Genomic DNA, 12,711 nt, shown 5'->3' with positions numbered 1-12,711 from the left:
TACAGGCGAAGCGTTGGCTCTATAGAGGCACCTGCTGGCTGAGAGGAACACGCGGAGCTAACAACAACAACAACAAAAAACCTACAAAAAATGAGTCTTTGATTTCGGCGGACCTCAGCCCCGTTCTCCACTTTGTTCATACTTAAAGACGAATCAGGTGTTCCCCTTGGGACGGGACAGGGGGATGCGTCCATCCCGTGGAAGGCCGGGAGATGAGCGAGGGCTCTGCCCGGCCCCATCAGCTCCAGCCCCATGTGCCCCGTGCAGGCTGCGGTGCCACGAGTGCGGCCACCCCCTGAGCTTCTCCACCCCTGGGGACAAACCCAGCCTGCAGTAGGACCTAGGCCTTTAGGGACCACAGAGGAGAGGTGGCTGCTGTTCAAGCATTGCAAAAGAATCCTTTCTCATTTGCTCTCTCCTCTCTCTCTCTTATTTTTTAAACTAATTGTTGCAAAGAGTCTCTGAAGAAACAAATATCCGTCCAAAACAACTGGAGTTTCCCGTATTTGGACCGCGATTGCCAAAAAACAGCCTCCAAGAGATAGGGAGGCTGCAAGCATCCCCCAGAGGAGTGTAGGGGATGTTTAGTTGCTGAAGGTAATGCCAGATGGGAGATCTCGGAGACAGGGGCCGCTTCTGGCATCCCCATAGTGCTCTGTGAGCAGCCTTGCCTCCCGCCAGCCCTCTGCTCATGGGCCAGCAGAAAGCAGCTTCCTCTTTGTGTGGTACATGAGGGTCCTGGGGGCCTTATTTTTTTTTCCTCTCCCATTGGGTGAGCAATTTATGAATGAATGTAGCTCTGCTGCAGACAAGCTGCAGTTTCCCCCCTCCCTCTGGATGGATGAAATCCCCAAAGCTACTGCACTTCGGAAAGTCCCACACAGAAACCCAACGGAAAAGATTAAATCCAGCAGTGCAGAGGGAGAGCCTTACCCCCTTAAAGCTACCATGTACTGTAAATAATGTACAGAACACAGCTTCTAAAATTACCACTACGGGATTGCTCACGGCATCTTAGGTTTCGTCTGGATCCTGTGATCTTCCCACCTGCCAACATCTTGTTACCAGGAGAGCGGTGCGTGTGAAGGGTTGTGCAAATGGTCATGCACTTGCACGAATCCTGGCACGAGAGTGGGCACTCATGTGCCTCCCGTGTTAGAGTTACACCGTAATAAATACGGGGACAGGAGATGCTGACATTGCCACAGGATCTGCAGCGCTCACCAAAAAAAGCAAACGCGTGTCTGTGCCGCGCTGCACTGGGAGCCGTGGGATCCTCATCACGTCTACAGCCCCTGAGATGGGAAGGAAGATGGAATCGAGGGGCAGGAGTTTAAATATGGAACACCGAAAAGCAGGAGCTCCACGTTTAGGCACATCAGTAAGGCGTGTGGTTCGCAGAGAGGCTGAGTGATGGCACGCTCGGAGCTGTGAGACGTGGAGAACTTTGCAGAACCCGGCCATCATTGAGGACTCCATCTTGCAGGTTGGATTCAGGGGGAGCGTTGGCATGGACTTCAGAGGGCACGCAATCCAGCCCGTACTGAGGGGCTCAAAATACAAACGTAGGAGCCTAAATGTAGGCGTCCATCTCTTTAATGCCTCATCCCATGCTAGTAATACCCTCCGTCCCATTCCTCTGACCTGAAAAGAGAAGGATGTAGGTAACCTCACCAGCTCTCCTCACAGAACCTGTGGCCGAAAAGGGGGAATTCCAAGAAACACGTTCCCTGAGCTTTGTTTATTTTCCTCCCCTCTCTCAGGTCCCCAAAATAACAGCCCGAATGCTGCCCGTGGGGGGAGCTCAGCCCCACTTTGAAACTGGAACGGGAAATGTGAGAAATGTGGACGTTAAAAAGCAAATGAAACAAAACAATATTTTCTTAGAACTTCATCTCATGGGCAAGTCTGGGGGGAAATCTGGGTTTGGATAGTCTAAATTAGGAGAGAAGTCAGGGAAACAAAGAGTAATTTTAAACAGTTGAGTGCCAGAGCTATTTCTTAACACGCTGCTCGCTCTGATTTCAAATACGGTCCCTCGGCGCTCAGCCCAGGAGCAGCGTGAGGAAGTGGAAAGAAGGCCGTAACAGAGCAGGCTGCTGGGAGAGGCAGCAAGGTGAGCAGAGCCCAGCGATTCTGGGGCTATTCCGGGTGCTTCCTTCCCTGCAAGAAGCCACAACGGCGGGAGAGTCACCACCAGGCTACGGCCACGTGGGCAGCAGCACCATCACAAGGCAGCGAACTGACAAACTGCATGATCCCCGTTATTGGGATTATTTTTGCTTCCGTTGTGCTGACAGGGAAGGGAGCAGCTGCAGGTATAACAAAAGGTTGCTCTGCCGAGACGCTTTGCCAACGCTCCCTCTGCTGTGGTTTAAATAGAATACATGCAGCGGGCATGGGCAGCACGAGGCTCGCGGTTGCGAGCATTAGAGATGCCCATGCACCACCCACTGGCAGTTTCACTCGCCTCTATCACTCCGAGTTTGCCCAGAGATCCTCAGCTCCTGGAAAGAATGAAAGAAAAATGTTTGAGGGGCAGCACCATCCCTTGGTTTGTCCTCACGAGTTCATTTGGTACGCTGGGAGCTTCTCTCATAGTCTGTTATTGTGTCAGGTTGAGAGGAGTCACTCCCCTTGTCCCACTGCCCATCTTCCTGTCTCTCACTGGATCCTCGTGTGATCCTTTTGCAGCAAGCAGCTGAGGCTGTGAGAAGTGAAGGTAACAGGACAGCTCATCAGTTAGCAGCAGCATTGCTTTAACGTCTACGGAGACATCAAGATGCCAGAGCAGCTTTTTTCCTGCCCGAAGTGCACATAATGTCACCCTAAGGGACCTAATGTCACCCCAACTCATACATCTTCATCTAACAGAGCTGGTAGGAATACACACACACGACTGTTGCATTAGTACTTCACCTTACACTTACATCACAGTCCCAGAAGAAATCTGATGGGGCGGCCTTACCTATTAAATCATTTCCTGGAGGGAAGGTTTCATTTGGGCTCGTTTGTTATCATTTGTCCCAGAGTTCATATACTACACTCACAGCGCTGGGAGTGGGTGTTTTTCATGGCTATGGGTAGAAGAGCCAAAGGCTGATTTCAGGAAAGCTGTTCTATTGTTTTAGGTTGGTCACTTGATGTCTGTCCCAGGTGCTGGACACATGTTGCTTGCTGAAGGAGGTATGATTTGAACTTGGACTCAACACTTCTGTAACTAGCAAACAAAAATAAAACTGAACAAAAAGCATGCCTATTGCTCCCCTCAAGTCAAGTGGTTGTTAATGATATTGACTTGAACAACAAATATGGCAGTGCAACAACTGAATCAGAAGTTGGACAGTCAGCATGTGTGGCCCTCTGCAAGGATGGGCAAATGGGATTTCAGTCCAGAGGAACCCACCAAACACCTATTCTATGTGCCACGGGTCCACCGAGTCCCTTCCATCACCTTACACCGCTTTTCAGAGTTGCAGCAAAGGCCAAACTCTACAAATGCAGTGTGCTACAGGACAGAAGAGCACGAGGCTCTCCCCACACCTCAGCAACAGCAGCTGTGGTTTGCACCCGTGCCCCACACGACTTTCAGAAGTTGCTGGTGCTCCACATCAAGGAGAAAGACAGCAAAAAAACAAGTGATGTGTGATCAAGGAGTGACTCCCTCCTGCTCACAGTCTGACGGATGAAACTGTGGGGACACGGGGATGGCAGCGTGGATATGCCTCAAGGCAAAACCTGTTTTTGCTCACAAGAAGCTTGACCAGAACCCAGAAGCCTCTTTCTCCTTCAAAGGTAGGAAAAACCTCTCGTCTCCCTCCAGGAAGCAGGGGATTATTGCTGCAGAGGCACGGCGCCAGCAAGCACTCCCCCAACTTCCACTCAGATCTGCATGACAAGACCCAAATGTCTCTCTCCAATGAAACGGGGAGATCTGGGAGATGGATTCTTCCTTTAGGGTGAAAAGCTGGGGAACCACTACTGGCCAACTGTAGTTGTTCTGGCAACAGAAAGGAGTGAAATGTATAGGCACCCAAACAACAACCGTTCCTCTTCCCCAGCAATTAGGGTCTGAGGCAGGGAACCTCCCCATCCCCAGACACCACTTCCCACAGATGACTGAAGACCTCTTTGCAACATTTCCCCCTCCCACCCCTTCCCACAAACCACTCGTGATCATCCCAGGCTCACCCAATCTCTCATAAAATCCTGCCCACTCTACCATGCAGGTTATAAAACCCAGCCGAAGGAAGTTGCAATCAATCACATCTATAACTGTATGCCAGTTAAATATTTCCGTATTGAAACTAGATTGCTATCTGACCTGCAAACCGCAAACCATAGATAGAATTGTAAGGCTTCTATCTCAGAGCTATATTAGCACCTGGCTCACCACCCCAAAAACTTGCAGACTGGGTGTTTTTTTTCCCCAGATACCAGACTTCAACAAATTATTTGGGATAAATGGCAGTTTGAGAAGCCTTTTGAGTGGCAGTTTGCACAAGGCAGCGTTTCATTTTTGCTGGGACCACAAGCTGAGCGCGCTGAATACAGTTCAGTGAGCAATCTCATGACAGCGCATTGAGCCGCACAAAGCAGGGGAGTTTTCTTAAATTCCTTCTGCGTCTGGACCTTCCAGATGCCCACACACCTTGGTGGCTGGCGGCCCAGAGCCACACCTTCGCGCCTAAAGGCAGCCGGGCAATACTCCAAACAGAAGATCAAAACAAGGGCAAGCTGGATGATAGGAAGTTCCTGAGTTCCCCAGCTCTCCATCTCCTGGGGGAGTGCTTCTCAGCGCTGGAACTGAAACGCTGCATTTCTCCAGAACGGAATTTAAGAGACAGCCTTCCTCATCTCTGGCCAAGCTCCTCAGCCTCCTCCTTGTTAAGCGTGATTTCCAAAATTCCTTTTTCCTTTCAGCATTTCGAAACCAAGTTCTTAGGGTAAATCTTGGAGTCGGGAACTTTGGTCCAAACAGCTTCAGCCTGAGACAACGCTTCACTAGTGCCAGTTCTGGGAAAACCTCTTTGACAGCAGCAGGACGCAGCACAGCCAAGGCTGGAGATGCCTGAGATGCCAGGAATGCCCCCTTTCTTACAAATAGGATATTCATAAATAAAGCCGCTCTTCTTGAAGAAGGCTGGCACAATCTGAAGTGGGCAATAGGTTTCGTGATGTCACCAATTCACAGAAAGGTCAAACATTAAAAGATTGAAGAGAAAAACAGTAGGGGCAGCTACTCATACAACTGTCATCCATCAACAAAATTAAAGTTCAAACTTATGATCAGTTTCATCACTTCCAGCTTATTTTCTTCTAGCCTAAAAAGGAGTGTTTTTTCTGGAACTGAGCTATAGGTCAAAGAGCTCAGCTTTTGACATCTGACAGAAAAGTTATTTTTCAATATTGTCCATATTCTGATATATGTTCTTTTCTCCTCAAGGGGCCACATTAATTCTTTCAAAGCGTGGTGGATATGAGTTTGCAAATCTCCAGTGAATGTAGCGTATTATCTCCTTCCTGGAAGCAATATAGTGCAGCTTTATCTCACTCCCTTCCTGGACATTTCACGAGAACTACATTGTGGGTGGACTAGCACGTTATCCTCCAACACCTTATCCATCTGCATTATGTCACAGGGCAACACAGGGCCGTTGGGGCAGCGATCCAGGCTGGCACAGGGTAGTGCTTCTCCTTTCCTTACGATGCGAGGCAGCAGTGCTTAGAAACAGCAAACTGCTTTCCTAGAAGAGGAAAATGCACGACCCTTGCACTAAAACTCTTGATATGAAGTACCTGGCAGCTTGTTTTCCCTGAAAGCGAGCCGTAAAACCACACTTACAGCAATGCATCTATCCCTGGATAGCACAAGTCTTGAGCTGGCCAGTTTGCAAGTACAAGACAAACGGGTAAGTTACTGCCCTTAGTTTTGGAGGGGTTGGCTTTTGTGATCCTGGTTGCAAGGAAGTGTGCTTGGCTGGGGATGGGACACACCTGACATTGGGACAGGGCAGGCCTATGGCCTTCTACAAAGGGGCCATGAGTAGAGGATTTCATGGAGAGACACCCATGGGCAATACCTTGGAGATCATGGCAGTCACCAAGGGAATCATCTTCTTGTTGTTGCCCAGGTGCAGGCTGCGTGTGGGCCAGCCTCGCTGCTGGACTGCACTTTAAGGCACGCAGAGTTGAGGCTGGTGGCTTGTGCCAGGCTTCAATCAAAAGCACTTGCCTTTCATTTTGCTTTGGACTGGGCAGCGGGAATGGAGGAGCTGCATCACCAGCTCCGATTTCATCTGGTAGAGTGCTTGGCGTACCCAGGTGAGTCAAGATTCATTGAGTAGCTTTAAGAGCAGAACAGGCCATTGCATCCCAGCAGCATGTGTTTTATATTAACCAGCCCGGACAACACCTGGACTAACATAGGAAGTGATGCCACAGCAGCACTGCTCATCTGCAGGCAAAACAGAGTGCTGCAGGAGGGGCCACAGTGGACATCCCAAAACACCTCCCTTTGATGGAAAATCATTTCCCGTTCCTGTGCTAGAGGATGACTACTAGCCTGAAATATCGATTGGTTAGAGTCAAACAAACGTGGCTTAATGTGATTTGTTATGGGTAAACAGAATAAAGTCCAAACTAGTAATGTACAAACCCAGAGTTTTAAAAGGGTCTGCTCCCAAAGCTGAAAACATGTTAGCTTTGAGCTAAATCGGCTGGGAGAGAAAGGCAAACAGAAGAAATGGAATAGCTGGGAAACTGAGTCTTTTCATTGGTGCTGAAATATCACCAAAAAAAAAAAACAAAATTAAATTAAGTGCAGAGATGTTGCACTCTCCATATAGCTTTTCCTGTATGTAGATATGAGGGGGGAAGAGAGAAGCTGACAGCAATTGCTAATGTGACAACTAATTCAATTGGCTGCAACTGTAGAAAATTGATAGGGGGAGCAAAAGGACAGGAAGACATTTGTGGACAGTCGGTTTAAGAGCAATAAAATGAGTTTTTTAAGCTGAGACAAACCAAAGGATAAAATAATTCTGGTCTGCTTCTGTGGAAATGATGCAGCAGTTTTGACTCAGTGGACTAAGTAAAATAAAAGAATAAATAAAAATGAACAACCTTGCAAAGCGTTAAAAGAGCTGCCAGAAAGAGTCAGTGAGTGATTTCCTTTTTTTTGTATATAAATTTTGCAAAACGGGTTTTATAGGTCTAGAAACAAGGTGGCAATGAGCAAACTGCCTTTTCAACAGCATCCTGGCTTGTATCAGACACCGTGCAGCAGCAGGAGCTGCTCCCTCTGTGCTCAGCTCCGGTGAGGCCACACCTCCTGTACTGTGTTCCGTTTTGGGCCCCTTGCTACAAGAAAGACACTGCGGTACTGGAGCATGTCCAGAGAAGGGCAATGAAGCTGCGAGAGGTTTAGAGCACAAGTCTTATGGGGAGTGGCTGTGGGAACTGGGATTGTTCAGTCTGGAAAAGAGGAGGCTCAGGGGAGACCTTATTGCTCTCTACAACAAGGAAGTTGTTGTTAGGTGGAGGTTGGCCTCTTCTCTCACATAACTAGGTGTAGGACTGGAGGGAATGGCCTCAAGTTGTGCCAGGGGAGGTTCAGGTTGAGTATTAGGAAAAATGTCTCCAAAAAAGTGGTCAGGCGGGGTCAGAGGCTGCCCAGGGAGGTGGTGGAGTCACCAGCCCTGGAGGCGTTCAAGAAACATTTAGATGTTGTACTGAGGGACGTGGTATAGTCAGGAAACATTAATGGTAGGTGGACAGTTGGACTGGATGATCTTGGAGGTCTTTTCCAACACTGGTGATTCTGTGCTTCTGTGAAACAAAACAGGGTGTGTAGAACAGCAGAAAGAAACCCAGAGTGCTGGTGGAGTGTCCACTCCCAGGCTTTTCAGTATTCAGCCCTAGAGAGTCATGCTGACCTGGTCTAGTGTTGGCAATAGTCCTGATCTAAGCGAGAGGTTGGCCTCAAATCCTTCAGTTGTCCTTTCCAATCTTTTCTAGGACTCCATGAACAAGAGGCAGGTAATTGTATGCCTACAAGGCAGCATAATCAAATGGGATGAAATAAGAACTAATAAGAATGCATGTAAGGGGAAAGTACAGTTTACACCAGTGAGCCTAGATGTGTAGAAAATTGATCTAATTAGACTAATGAAAGCTTTTGTGTGTGTGTTGGGTTTTTGGGGTGTTTTTTTTTTTGGGGGGGGGGGGGAGGTTCAGTGAGATTATGAATTTTCTTGACAGAGGTAACAGGGTTGATGTAATTTACTTGGACTTCCTCAGGCCATTTTAGTTCATGGCGTAGGATGATACAAAATTAACATGAACCTTAAGGTTTAAACGCTATCTAGTTCATACATCTTAGGAGGTGATAATGTAAGTGGAGAGTCACTGTTTGGCAAGTGGTAGTTTTGGCCCAGCTCCTTCAAATACAACCCTGAATGACACACAAAATGATTCTTATTGAAGACTGAAGATGGCACAAAGATGGAACTATTGAGTAATGAAGAGGATATGTCTTTGGTGTAGAACATGAATTGCCTGGGTTCTTGCTAACAATGTCCATTTTCATGCACAAATGTATGACACGTAGCTTTGGAATAAAGCAAAAGACCTCCTAACAAAAGGGGTTTTCTACCCAAGCAGGCCAGAAATCTGAAGAGGACTTGGAGTTCATGGATATACACCAGTGTGAAATATGGCATCAAGGGTAATAAGATCCTGAGCTGTAGAAACAGGAACTGTCAGACAGGAAAAGGGAGGTTGCATTACCCCAGCCTTTTGCACCAGGATAACAGATCACTGCAAGCAGCCCTGGTGCCATGAGCCGGGATAGGAGGAGCCAGGGGTGTGCTGAGAAGGGCCAGTGGGTGACTGCAGCACTTGGAAAAGATGCCATGAAGCAGAGCTGCCAGGACACAGTCCATTCATTGGATGAAACAGACAGTCATGAGCAATTTGGTCATGGAGTGGAAGAGCCTTGCACTGGAGATAGCAATGCAACAGTAAATGGTTCTCTTCAGTTTAGTATTTACAAATATTAAAAGATGCAATGGGGGAAAATGATGCAATGAGACCTTGGAGATTAGAAATAAGGAGAAAAGATACAGCTGGGGAAAGCTGCAAGAAGCTCTTGTCCATTTCTTGATGACTGGAGATGTTCCAGGCAGTATTCATTTATTTATTTGTTTGTTTCCAGAAAGGAGCTTTGATGTTCTTCTGAATTCAAACAGGGACGAAAACAGGAAGCTCCTTTGGCAGATGCTACACGGATCAGATGAGATGGATACAACAACCTCATGTTTCTAAACCTGAGCTTTTCCCAAAAAATTGTTGAATTCTCTCAGACTTACATCAGAGACAAACTTTTGGGTAGTTGGAGACAACTCTGTGTCTGAAAAGGCAGCTCCTGTGCCGAGAAGCTTGCCGAGGTCATATCCCAGGTCTGTGGTGGAGCAGGGAAGGGACCCAAAGCACACTCCCATCACCAGCGTTCACCCCCTAGTACCACGATCGGGGCTGGCTGGTTTTCCCCTTGCAGCTAAGTCCCATTTCGTGCTGCCCACACTCCCCCCTGCTGGTCACACTGGCCCACGTCTGGCTCAGTTTTCTGCCTACTTTAAATTCTGGAGGTGAGGTACAAAGATCCCGATGGCATCTGGTCCCCCGCCTGGAGGTATGCGGGATTAAAATATCCCTCCCCGGTGTGCTTCATCAGGGCACGAATTTCAGCCTGGATGAGAGGAGCTGTGAGGAATGCCTCTTTATTTGGCTGATGCTAGCAAGAAAATAAAGCCAGTGTAAACACTGCCATCCGTGTCAAGGAAGCCTCTGCTTGCAAGCACCACCGTAGGAAAGACTCCACAGCATCAAAGAGACAGGAGGACCATTGGGCTACCTGTGAGCAGGAATGCCATTAACTCACTTGGATGTTACCTCATGCTCTGCATGACTCATGGCTGGAAGTGGAAGCACGATTCCATTACCTGTGCACTCTGACAGAGTGGCCGTAACCCCAGCATAAATAGATGGTTAATAATTAACTTATTAGCATTGTTGTTGTTGTTATTACTAAGAAGTCAGACACTGAAGTACTAACTCAGTGGCCTGTCCCCCTGTCACCTCCTGCCAGCCACTCTCTGAAGACAGGCATTTGCTGCCCAAGATAGGGATTAAGGAGAAAAATGAATGAAGGTTTCCGTTTCTGAGATAGCTGGTAATAATTAACATGTGGCTAATGGAGGGGCATGTTAGTTGGGATTTCCAGGGAATGTATCCTAGCTGCAAGAAGATGGAAAAATTCCAGAGTGAAATGCAACTGGCCTTGCACCTCATATTTCTTGTGCTCCCCAGATCCCATCAGGCCATTAGAAGGCCTGACTCTATGCACGCCGAAGTTACTCTGAGCGCTTTCTTTGTGTGTAGAGGACACCGGGGTAAAGCTGCTAAACCCCAGAGAAGAAAAGCAGTGCTATACAACTATTGCAGGGAGAGGAGACATGGGATACCCCTGTCTCTCTGGCAGTATCTGCCAGAATAACCCCATGGACTCATGCTGTAGCTCCCCCAACCCCAGCCTACTCTTTCAGAAGAAGTTGGTTCATCAGACCGTGTACGGCCCTGGCTTCCACACAAAAGGTCTCTGACATGTCAGTCAGCACAACAGACAGCATGTGGTCTGGCCCGTGGGCTGTGCACCACCACCATCACTCTTTGAATAAAGCAATGAGGGAGCCCAGACCTTGCAGTAACAGGGACAGCACGGCCCCACCAGTGATAAGTTACATTTTTAGAGTATCTCTGGCCTATCTGGTAAGGAATCCAGCATTAATTTCCTCTGGAGTAGGACAATTCATGCACTGTCAGTCCATACACAGCCAGTTTTCAAGCAAGGAAGTGAAGAGCAGCTTCTCCCAACAACTGGGATTAGACATATTTATATACAAAGAGTAAAAAACACCATCAGTTTGTGCTATCATTGTTTACTATTGCATATGCAGCAGGAATAGCTCAAGATAGCGTAAGAAAAATAGTTGAAGTCGTACAAACATATGGATTCTGGGGTATTTATGGGACAAGATAGCACAGTGAGGAAGGACAGATAAGGTGGTGCGGGAAGAAAATGAGAGACTTTGTGCAGGGCAGTTGAGAGACTGAGGAAGACGTGAATTTGAATGAGAGTTTTAAACATCAGATGATCACCAAAGGGCAGTTGTGGTTTTCTTCTCATTAACACAGAAACGGCGCAAACGGAAGAAAAACGTGCTGAAATCTCAGCTCACGTTAGTAGCATATAAAAAAGGAAAATGTCTTTCTTTCGGCTCTGCACGGGCAAAGACTCGCATGGGAAAGGGGAGTGAAGGACCATTAGTAATCACAAAACCCAATCTCCTGTGATTACCATCCAACCTTTAAACAAAAAGTCCTCACGAACTGCCAACTGTAACCATAATTCCATTGTCTTTGCTGCCCAGTCCCTCGGCTCACAGTTACAGGCACTCATGCAGAACGCCAGGTTATAATTCTGATAGCTGGTGGAGACAAAGAGAAAGTCCATCAGGGAAAGATAAATATTGTTCTATAAAGATCACCAACCAAATCTACTCGAATTCCAGAAGATAAGATCGTTAATAATTTCCTGCTCAAAGTGGTCGGCCCTGGCCTCTCCTGCAACCTCTGGTTCCCATGAAGATAACATTTTTGTATAAAAATTTCTTTAAAAATTACCCCAAAGTAAAGCAGTTTTCCCCTGAGTAAAATTTCTGCCTCTAGTTTAGCAAACGTTGGCTTCGGGCCGTTGCGCTTCTTTCTTCTCCAGTGGGCTGTGTGGTGCTTCTGGAGAAATGCTGCTTCGTTGGAGTCGCTCAAGCACTTTATTTTAAGCAAAACAGGGTTGCTACCCATCTCCAAAAGATGTAAGTACTCTGTAAGCAAAAGCTACCTGTTCATCTTACCAGTCCGCGAGCTCTTTCGGCTTTCCCTGGAGAACAAAGTAGCTGTAAGCAAATTTGGAAGTAAATTCTGCGTTTTAAGGGCTGATGACACACTTTGATCGCAAATGTGCAGAATCCCTTTCTGGAGTTGTTATCTACCAGTGGGCTCCTAAGCATTCAGACTTTCTCACATACACTAATAGCTGAACGTTTACAAGCCTGGATTTATTTCCAAGCATTTGCAAGCCCGTTTTGGTTTGGTGATACATTCCCTTCAGCTAGAGAAAACATTTTGCAGGAGCTGCTCTCTGGATCTTTCAGCTCTGAAACATCCCCACAGCAGAGCAGATGCAGAAGTGATTTTCCTCATAAGAAGGACTGTAAAGTGTTTGCATCTCGGGTAGGGGAAAAAAGGGCCGGTCACTACTAGAATGACATCGTGTCACCTTCTGCAAACAGAAGGTCTGCTGCTATGACCACTCCTTAAAGCAGAGCAGAGCTCCTGTGCCTGCCTGGTGCTGCTCACTCTCCAAACTCCCACCCAGAGCTGTTCACTTCATGCTGCCCCACAGGAGCCATTTGACTGTGGGGCAGAAAACGGACGCTGCTCCCCCAAAATATGGTGTTTTGATTATTGCCATGCATCAGGAGGAACCGGTCTTGGAGCCAGATACAAGGCTGTGCTCCCACGGTGGGCATCGGAGGTCAGGAAGTTATCGCTTTATTTGTAAACATGAGAAAACTTCATCTGGAGTCAATA

This window comes from Excalfactoria chinensis, chromosome 3, assembly GCF_039878825.1.
Source record: "Excalfactoria chinensis isolate bCotChi1 chromosome 3, bCotChi1.hap2, whole genome shotgun sequence".
In the NCBI taxonomy this organism is placed as follows: domain Eukaryota; kingdom Metazoa; phylum Chordata; class Aves; order Galliformes; family Phasianidae; genus Excalfactoria; species Excalfactoria chinensis.
This window is presented reverse-complemented; position numbering follows the sequence as displayed.